This window comes from Borostomias antarcticus (assembly GCF_949987555.1).
Source record: "Borostomias antarcticus genome assembly, chromosome: 17".
Classification (NCBI taxonomy): domain Eukaryota; kingdom Metazoa; phylum Chordata; class Actinopteri; order Stomiiformes; family Stomiidae; genus Borostomias; species Borostomias antarcticus.
Genome location: NC_140250.1, coordinates 14,408,374 through 14,415,873, shown reverse-complemented (window position 1 = coordinate 14,415,873; position 7,500 = coordinate 14,408,374). Strand labels below are relative to the sequence as shown.

The following is a 7,500-nucleotide window of genomic DNA, read 5'->3' as shown; positions in this document are numbered from 1 at the left end:
ACTTTTTAAAAAAAGAGGTGTGGCAGAAGCTCATCCCAGTGTACCACCGCATGTCGAGCAATAGTCTGCTGCAGCGCATGCAGCACGGAGTCACTCAAAATACAAATGAGTGCCTCAACTCAGTTATATGGGCACGGTGTCCAAAAACAGTCTTTGTAGGGAGAAACAGGGTTGAAGGAACAGCTAGCATGGCAATTTCGACTTTCAATGAGGGAGCCTCTGCCATGCTTAATGTAATGGAGAGGCTGTGGCTGCAGAGCACATTTATTACTGTAAATGCAATGAGGGAAGCAGATATGCTCAGAGTCACAAAGGCTGAGGCCGTCACAAGCTCCAGTGCAAAGCGTAGGCACAAGACTGTGGGGCGAATTCACTAAAGCAAATTGCACCCGCTAATTGCACCATTACATTGCGCGTCAGTTGCGCCAGCTATGTGCTCCGTTTTAAAAACCTATTCACTAAAGACAATGCGCTAATAATATCCCAGCCCAAACACGCCCATTCTGTGTTTGCGGCTGAGTGCAATGTGCTGCTGATATAGGAAATGACTATAAATACTGCGCATACAGCGCATACAACTCGTATGCATAATCATTGGACGATGGCAGACAGAAAAAGAAAGATACGATTTTCAGACAGCGAACTTGAAGGCCTCACGGACGAGGTTCAAAAACATGTCTCACAGCTTTCCGCAAAAAATATCACGACTGCAGCAAAAAATCATATTTGGGGTTTAATTTTCCAATCAGTCAGTGCCATTTGTGTGTGTAAACGCGGAAGACTGCAAACGGAGGTGGAATGATTTGAAAAGACGAACAAAGGAAAAATTGTCATTTTCTGTTATGCAAGTTGCAGCACGATGATCTGGCATACTTTTGGGGGAGTGTATAACATTGCCCCACCGGTACGATCTAGGCATCTAAACGGCTTTTCAGGATTCCTAATGTGCACTCAATCACACCGCGCGTCCTGATGTGAGCCCAGTTGTACGCCGCCTCTCCAACGTTGGAAGGATTACGCACGGGAGTCATCATCCATGGCTGAAGATGATACCTGCCGTCACCTATGATACAAAAGCAAAATATTTTCAAGACCATTCAAATAAAAAAAATATTGTGTAGGCTATGTTTTTATTTATTTATACCTATATCGGCCCCCAGCCGTTCAATGAACAGCTATAGGGAATGCGCAGTTTCGCGTATAGACTATTATACGCACAGTTTCGTGCTATGTAGGCTATTATAAGTATTATTCATTGGGGGAGCTTGGACTCGCTGGGGACGGGTGGAGGGACGCATAGTCAACTGAGCCTCCCCAGACGCGACTTCATCCTCCAGTTGGCTGAAGAGCTGCGCGCTCTGGTGTCCAAACAGCTACCACGGTGGTTCTAGTGTTAAATCAAAAAGTGACCTTCTTCTAAATATTCTCTCACGAACAACATGCCTGGCATTGCGATGCCGAATTCGCCTCGCAACAATCACTGCTGCCATGATCAGCGGAAAGGCTGGCCATGACAGCGCTTAAATACCACCACGTCTCTGAAAACGGAATTAATTTCATTTTAACTGCGTGAGGCAATTTGCGCCGATCTTTGTGAATTGGGCGGGTTTTGCAATGATGTTCATTTGCATAGAAAGGGGAACATTCTCCTCCCATATTACCTAATTTAAATATCAGCTAATAACACCGGCGCAGAGAAACGCAATGACGAACGCAACGCAGTTAACACCGTATTTCACCCTTTGCGAGGGCTTTGTGAATAGCAAACATAATTTTTGACTTATTTGCACAGGCTTTGCGTCAGGAAAAGCTGCGCAATCCTTTAGTGAATTCGCCCCTGTGAGTATAGCTAAAAAGATGAAGAGACATCGGCAGGAAATGGATGAGGAACCTACATATGGCGCAGGCATGGACTAGTTTGTTTTTAGGTTAGGATTAGAGTTTTGGGCATAGAGGGAGTGTTTCCAGGACGCCTTGGTGAACATATTGTGGTTTTAGGACAGCTTTAGGACAGTTTTGTGGACTGCAGCTGAGTGGGTTCTACAAACCAGCTGCTTAGAACAGTTTTGTGGACTGCAGCTGAGTGTGTTCTACAAACCAGCTGCTTAGAACAGTTTTGTGGATAGCTAGTGTGGTGCCATCTGAGGAGTGACTCTGTAGACCTATGACGGCGTAGCCTGATGTCTCCTATGGTGTTGCTTTTGACGATGGTTATATCACTTGTTTGTTTGTTTGGCAATCTATATTTAGCTTCTATTGGTGTTTACCCTGGATTGTTTACCACATCTTGTCCAGTGTATTTATGAATCAGCTTACTCTTCATGTTCATTCATTCATTCATGTTTTCTCCATTTAAAACACTTAAAAAAAAAAAGAGTTAGATAATCTGTTTTCTCATGCATGTCCTCGTCAAATGTGTCTGTCTTTGTCCATGATCTGTTTAACAAAATAATACAAGCTTTCTAAAAGGGAATGTTCTCTTCCCTACTAACATTGTCTCATCTCTAGTCTCGTCTTACTAACATCCCACTCGTGGGCTGTACCTTGACGTGGTGAGTGGGCTTCCAACTAAACAGGTCTTGCTTCTCTATACAAAATGTCTACTCCTGGACTATTTTGAATCCACAACATGCTGTGTTATTCAGTTTTCAGTTTCTATGTGTTTTCAGATGTTGTGTAATGTTGTTACTAATGATGTGATTGGATATTGTGTTTGTAAACATTGGTTTACATTTCTGATGTTTTCTCAAAATGAGTTATTTCTCATATTTGGGACATCAAAACCACCACTTGAGTAGTACCTACATACACCTTACTTTCCAGTTTTCTTCCAATCCATATTCTGAAGGGTTTGGCCAAGAGGAATTGTTTATATCTCATTAATAGCCCGATTTATATAACAGTTTAACCCTCAAAAATGGGCGAATCAGTCTTTTTATGACTGTTGACAGTATTTTCTGATTTCTGAAGTGAAGAAAAGAGATATCAAAAATCCCTCTTGGACAAAGTTTTGAATAGTGATATGTGAACAAAATGAAACAATAATTTTGAATCTGGCTTGAACCAATTAAAAATATGTATACGCATATAATGCCTAATTTGCATATTTATCCATAAGATTTCAGAAAACTTGTAATACAAAAAAGATGCTCCTTAATGTATCTAACAAACTGGGGGAGTTTGATGGTGATACCTATTAAGGTTTTTTTTTTTTTTCCTATTCACCTGGTGTGTCTCCCCTTAATAAATCCTCCCTTCCATATATATCTATGGGTCCTCCAGCTGCATGTTATAGATGTCACTGTTGGAGCTTTAGAATTTCAATAATGGGTTTTTATCCATAGAACCTGCTTCATGAACAAAATTGAGATAATATTAAATATTAATTATAAATAAATAAATGAATATATTTATATTTTAATCCCTCTCTTCTCTCCAAAAACTGAGGAGGACTGTCCTCCTCTACCTCAATGGACAAGCCTCCTCTGGTGTGACTCACCCAGTCATTAAGACTACAGAGAAGGGGTAAAAATCAGAGTGTTTGAGGAGGTGGAGAAGGTTAACGGGTTCATCTCGGAGGGAGGAGAGCAGTCTTCTACACCTGACATTTACCAGGGGTCAGAGGAGAGTGTCGACACCCACACATCAGCTTGAACACACACACACACACACACCACCCAGCTATCACACACACACACACACACACACACACGCACACACACACACACACACACACACACACACACACACACACCAGCTAGCAATCAATCTCCTGTGACAATGGAGCCCGTTTCTTCTGCAGTATCATCTGCAACACCCCCACTGCTGGCACACTTCCCTCCATCACTCCATCTCTCCCTCCTCTTCCTCCCACTATCATCTACTGTATCTACCCCTCCCTCCATCACTCCATCCCTCCCCCTCTTCCTCCCACCATCATCTATCTGTCCCCTCTCTCATCACTCCATCCCTCATTTTCCCCCAGCTTCCTCTACTACTCCCTCCCTCCCTCTTCTCCCTCTCGTTCTCTACCTCTACACTCTTCTCCCGGGTCAGCTATAAATGTACTGCAGTATGAAGTTGATCAAGTATACAATATGCTCCTGCCAAAGAATACTCTCACCCACACTCCAATGTAGTAGTTAGTTGTTGTTGTTGTTTATTTTATTTTATTTTATTTTATTTTATTTTATTTTATTTTATTTTATTTTATTTTATTTTATTTTATTTTATTTTATTTTATTTTATTTTATTTTATTTTATTTTATTTTATTTTATTTTATTTTATTTTATTTTATTTTATTTTATTTTATTTTATTTTATTTTATTTTATTTGAGGAGCTGCAGTCCCCAGATCTACAGCAGCTGAATAAAACAAGCTCTAACCTCGATGCCGTTCTATTTTACGGCGGCCATGAATAAACTGGCCCTCAGGTGCAACCCGGCCTCACTCCCCCGACCAGGAAGCAAAGAGACTCCCGGGAGCCGTGTCGCAATCAAACAACGCACAGTTCAGCGGAGACCGCAGAGACGGACAGAGATAAACTCTCTTCACTGAGGTAGAACGAAGTAGGAGTTGAAGTAGGAGTCATAATGGCCGCCACCGCAAAGATTTTGCCCCCCCGGCCCAAACCCACTGACAGCTCTGTCCCAGGAGGAAGTGATTGATGTGTTAAAATGTGTCAGAGTTCATCCTCTGTGTTGGCAGTAGGTTGGGCGGGTCATGTGATGATGATGATGATGATGATGATGGGATTCTCCACAGGTTTTACAGCACCCCTTCATAGAACAGAGGAGGAAGGGTGTAGAGGATGCAGCCACAATACATCGTACTGTCAAACACACACACGCACACACACACACACACACGCACACACACACACAAACATGGATCGTATCCCGTAGGGGTGTACCCAAGTCCAAATACCTTATTCTAGAAAGCACAAATAATGCGATGGAAACTGATATTTTTCCTACCCGAAGTTAGTGCAAATGAGCAATCACCTCTGATCTTAAACAGCTGTTTTGCAGCAAGAGGCTACGCTTGATTTGCATAAACTAGCCTACTCCTGGGGTGAGTTCAATCGCAAAACGGTGTGCACCAGTTTGCTACGGTTTTCAGGTTGCGACGGTGCAACGCTTGCCCAACACACATGATCTTCAATCCACCACCCTTCACCCTCTCACTACCTGGCTGTCTCTCTCTCTCTCTCTCTCTCTCTCTCTCTGACTGAATGGAAATCAGATACGCAAATAAAGTTCAGTATTGCATCCACCAACAAGGGGTAAAAGACAGAGACGAGGAGTTCTGACAGGAGATAGAGAGAACGAGGAGAGGTATGCCTATATATAGAGAGAGAGGGGGGGGGGGGGGGGAGAGAGAGAGAGGGGCTGAAAGACAATAGGTAATGTCTGTCCAGTGAGGCAAAAGATGTATAGTACAGAGTTTACAGTGTGTGTGTGTGTGTGTGTGTGTGTGTGTGTGTGTGTGTGTGTGTGTGTGTGTGTGTGTGTGTGTGTGTGTGTATCACTCTGGCTGGTCTAAACATCTCCCAGTCCCACACACATACATTTTAATATAGGCTATTTATTAGGTGGGCTAGCTTGCAAAAGTGATATTCCCACTATTTCTCTTTCTTTCTTTCTTTCTTTCTTTCTTTCTTTCTTTCTTTCTTTCTTTCTTTCTTTCTTTCTTTCTTTCTTTCTTTCTTTCTTTCTTTATTATTATTTTCCCCAGTTTTAGTCTCCTTAACTACTTCTTCATACTTTGTGCTAGAAACTTCATTCAAACTTTAAAATGTTCCGAATGTTTAGCTCTTTAACGGATCCATTCGGATTTTTGATATTTCTTATAGTTTTTTAGAAATTTAACTTTTAAAACTATTTTTTGTTGCATTGAAACTGCTTGAAACTGCTTTTGGAATGTTCAGAAACTTTATGTTTTTAGAGTGGTGGCAGCAGTTTCTTTGAAAATATTCACGCATTTTGTAAACTGCTGGCACAAGTACAGTTTTGACAGCTCACACACATATTATATATCAAAATGTTTACACAACTGTGCTGATTCATACAATGTCTAAGCTGTGGGACTTACAGTTTTCACTGTATGACGATTTGTTCGGGAACCGCGCTCCCTATTGAAACATATGGCACCACACTCTAACTTTTGAACTGTTAATTTTGCATTTTTACCCTTTTCTAACTTGTGTCAATGCCTACAGTTTTAACAGCTCATACACATAGTATACATCAAAACATTCACACAACTGTGCTGATTCGTAGCCTCTCTTAAAGGTACAGACACCCTTTTATAAGTAATGTGGTAGCACAGAACTCAGCCAAAGTGGAATAGAAACACATGATCTGTACTGGTGGGGGCCGATGGGTAGCCTGGAGAGGAGTATACCGTCCCTGACTGACTATGACGAAAAGGGGCTAGAGACACAGTCTTCAATGGTGGATGCATGGAAATTGCCCGGAGGTCACTGTACTGTCCCCAACGAGCTGTGACCCAAGGGGGCGGAGCCTATTCAGCACGCCACTATCCACGCCACGGGCCCCACATCTCAGCCCCTGAGCGGGCTAGAGACACACGGTCTTCACTGGTGGAGTCAGGTAGGTGGCCCGGAGAGGGGTACACTGTCCCCAACTGGCTCTGACCTGAGGGGGTGGAGTCTCGCCACCACGCCACGGACCCCACAATTCAGCCCCTGAGTGGGCTAGAGACACACGGTCTTCACCGGTGGAGTCAGGTAGGTGGCCCGGAGAGGGGTACACTGTCCCCAACTGGCTCTGACCTGAGGGGGTGGAGTCTCGCCACCACGCCACGGACCCCACAATTCAGCCCCTGAGTGGACTAGAGACACACGGTCTTCACCGGTGGAGTCAGGTAGGTGGCCCGGAAAGGGGTACACTGTCCCCGACTGGCTTTGACCTGAGGGAGTGGAGTCTCGCCACCACGCCACGGACCGCACAATTCAGCCCCTGAGTGGGCTAGAGACGCACGGTCTTCGCCGGTGGGTGCATGGAGATTGCCCTGGTCCAGCAGTTGCTGTTACATACAGCTGCAGCAGCTAGCCCACCTCACATTTTCTCCAGGAAATGTACTTTCTAGTTTGTGTTCACATTTGACAAGAAATCCTTGACCACAAACAATAATACAGTAAATGAACCCCTCGTCAGCCATCCACCAAGTTTCATGAAAAGCGGTCTGGTAGTTCTTTGCGTAATGCTAGTCTAAAAAATGAATGGAGATGAATGGCCAGCCTAGCCATGTTTGGGCGGCTTGTGGACCTGCCCCGTGATTCGTATCTGCACCAAAATGTAATGGGTACTAAGTTGCCCCATACTACACCCCTCCACCAATTTTCATGAAAATTGGTCTTGTAGTTTTTGTGTAATCTTAGTCTAAAAAATGAATGGAGGTGAGAAATAAGTAATTGATAATAAATCTATCATTCCTTGCAATGTACATCCCCTAGTACAGTGACCAGAAACATA

General features: G+C 43.4%; 1 protein-coding gene across 1 annotated transcript in view; it reads left to right on the top strand.

The window, feature by feature from the left end:
* fgf14 (fibroblast growth factor 14) overlaps positions 1-7,500 on the top strand; it is a gene marked incomplete at its 3' end in the record, with an annotated part of 149,405 nt that overhangs the window by 41,639 nt on the left and 100,266 nt on the right. The window lies entirely within an intron of this gene.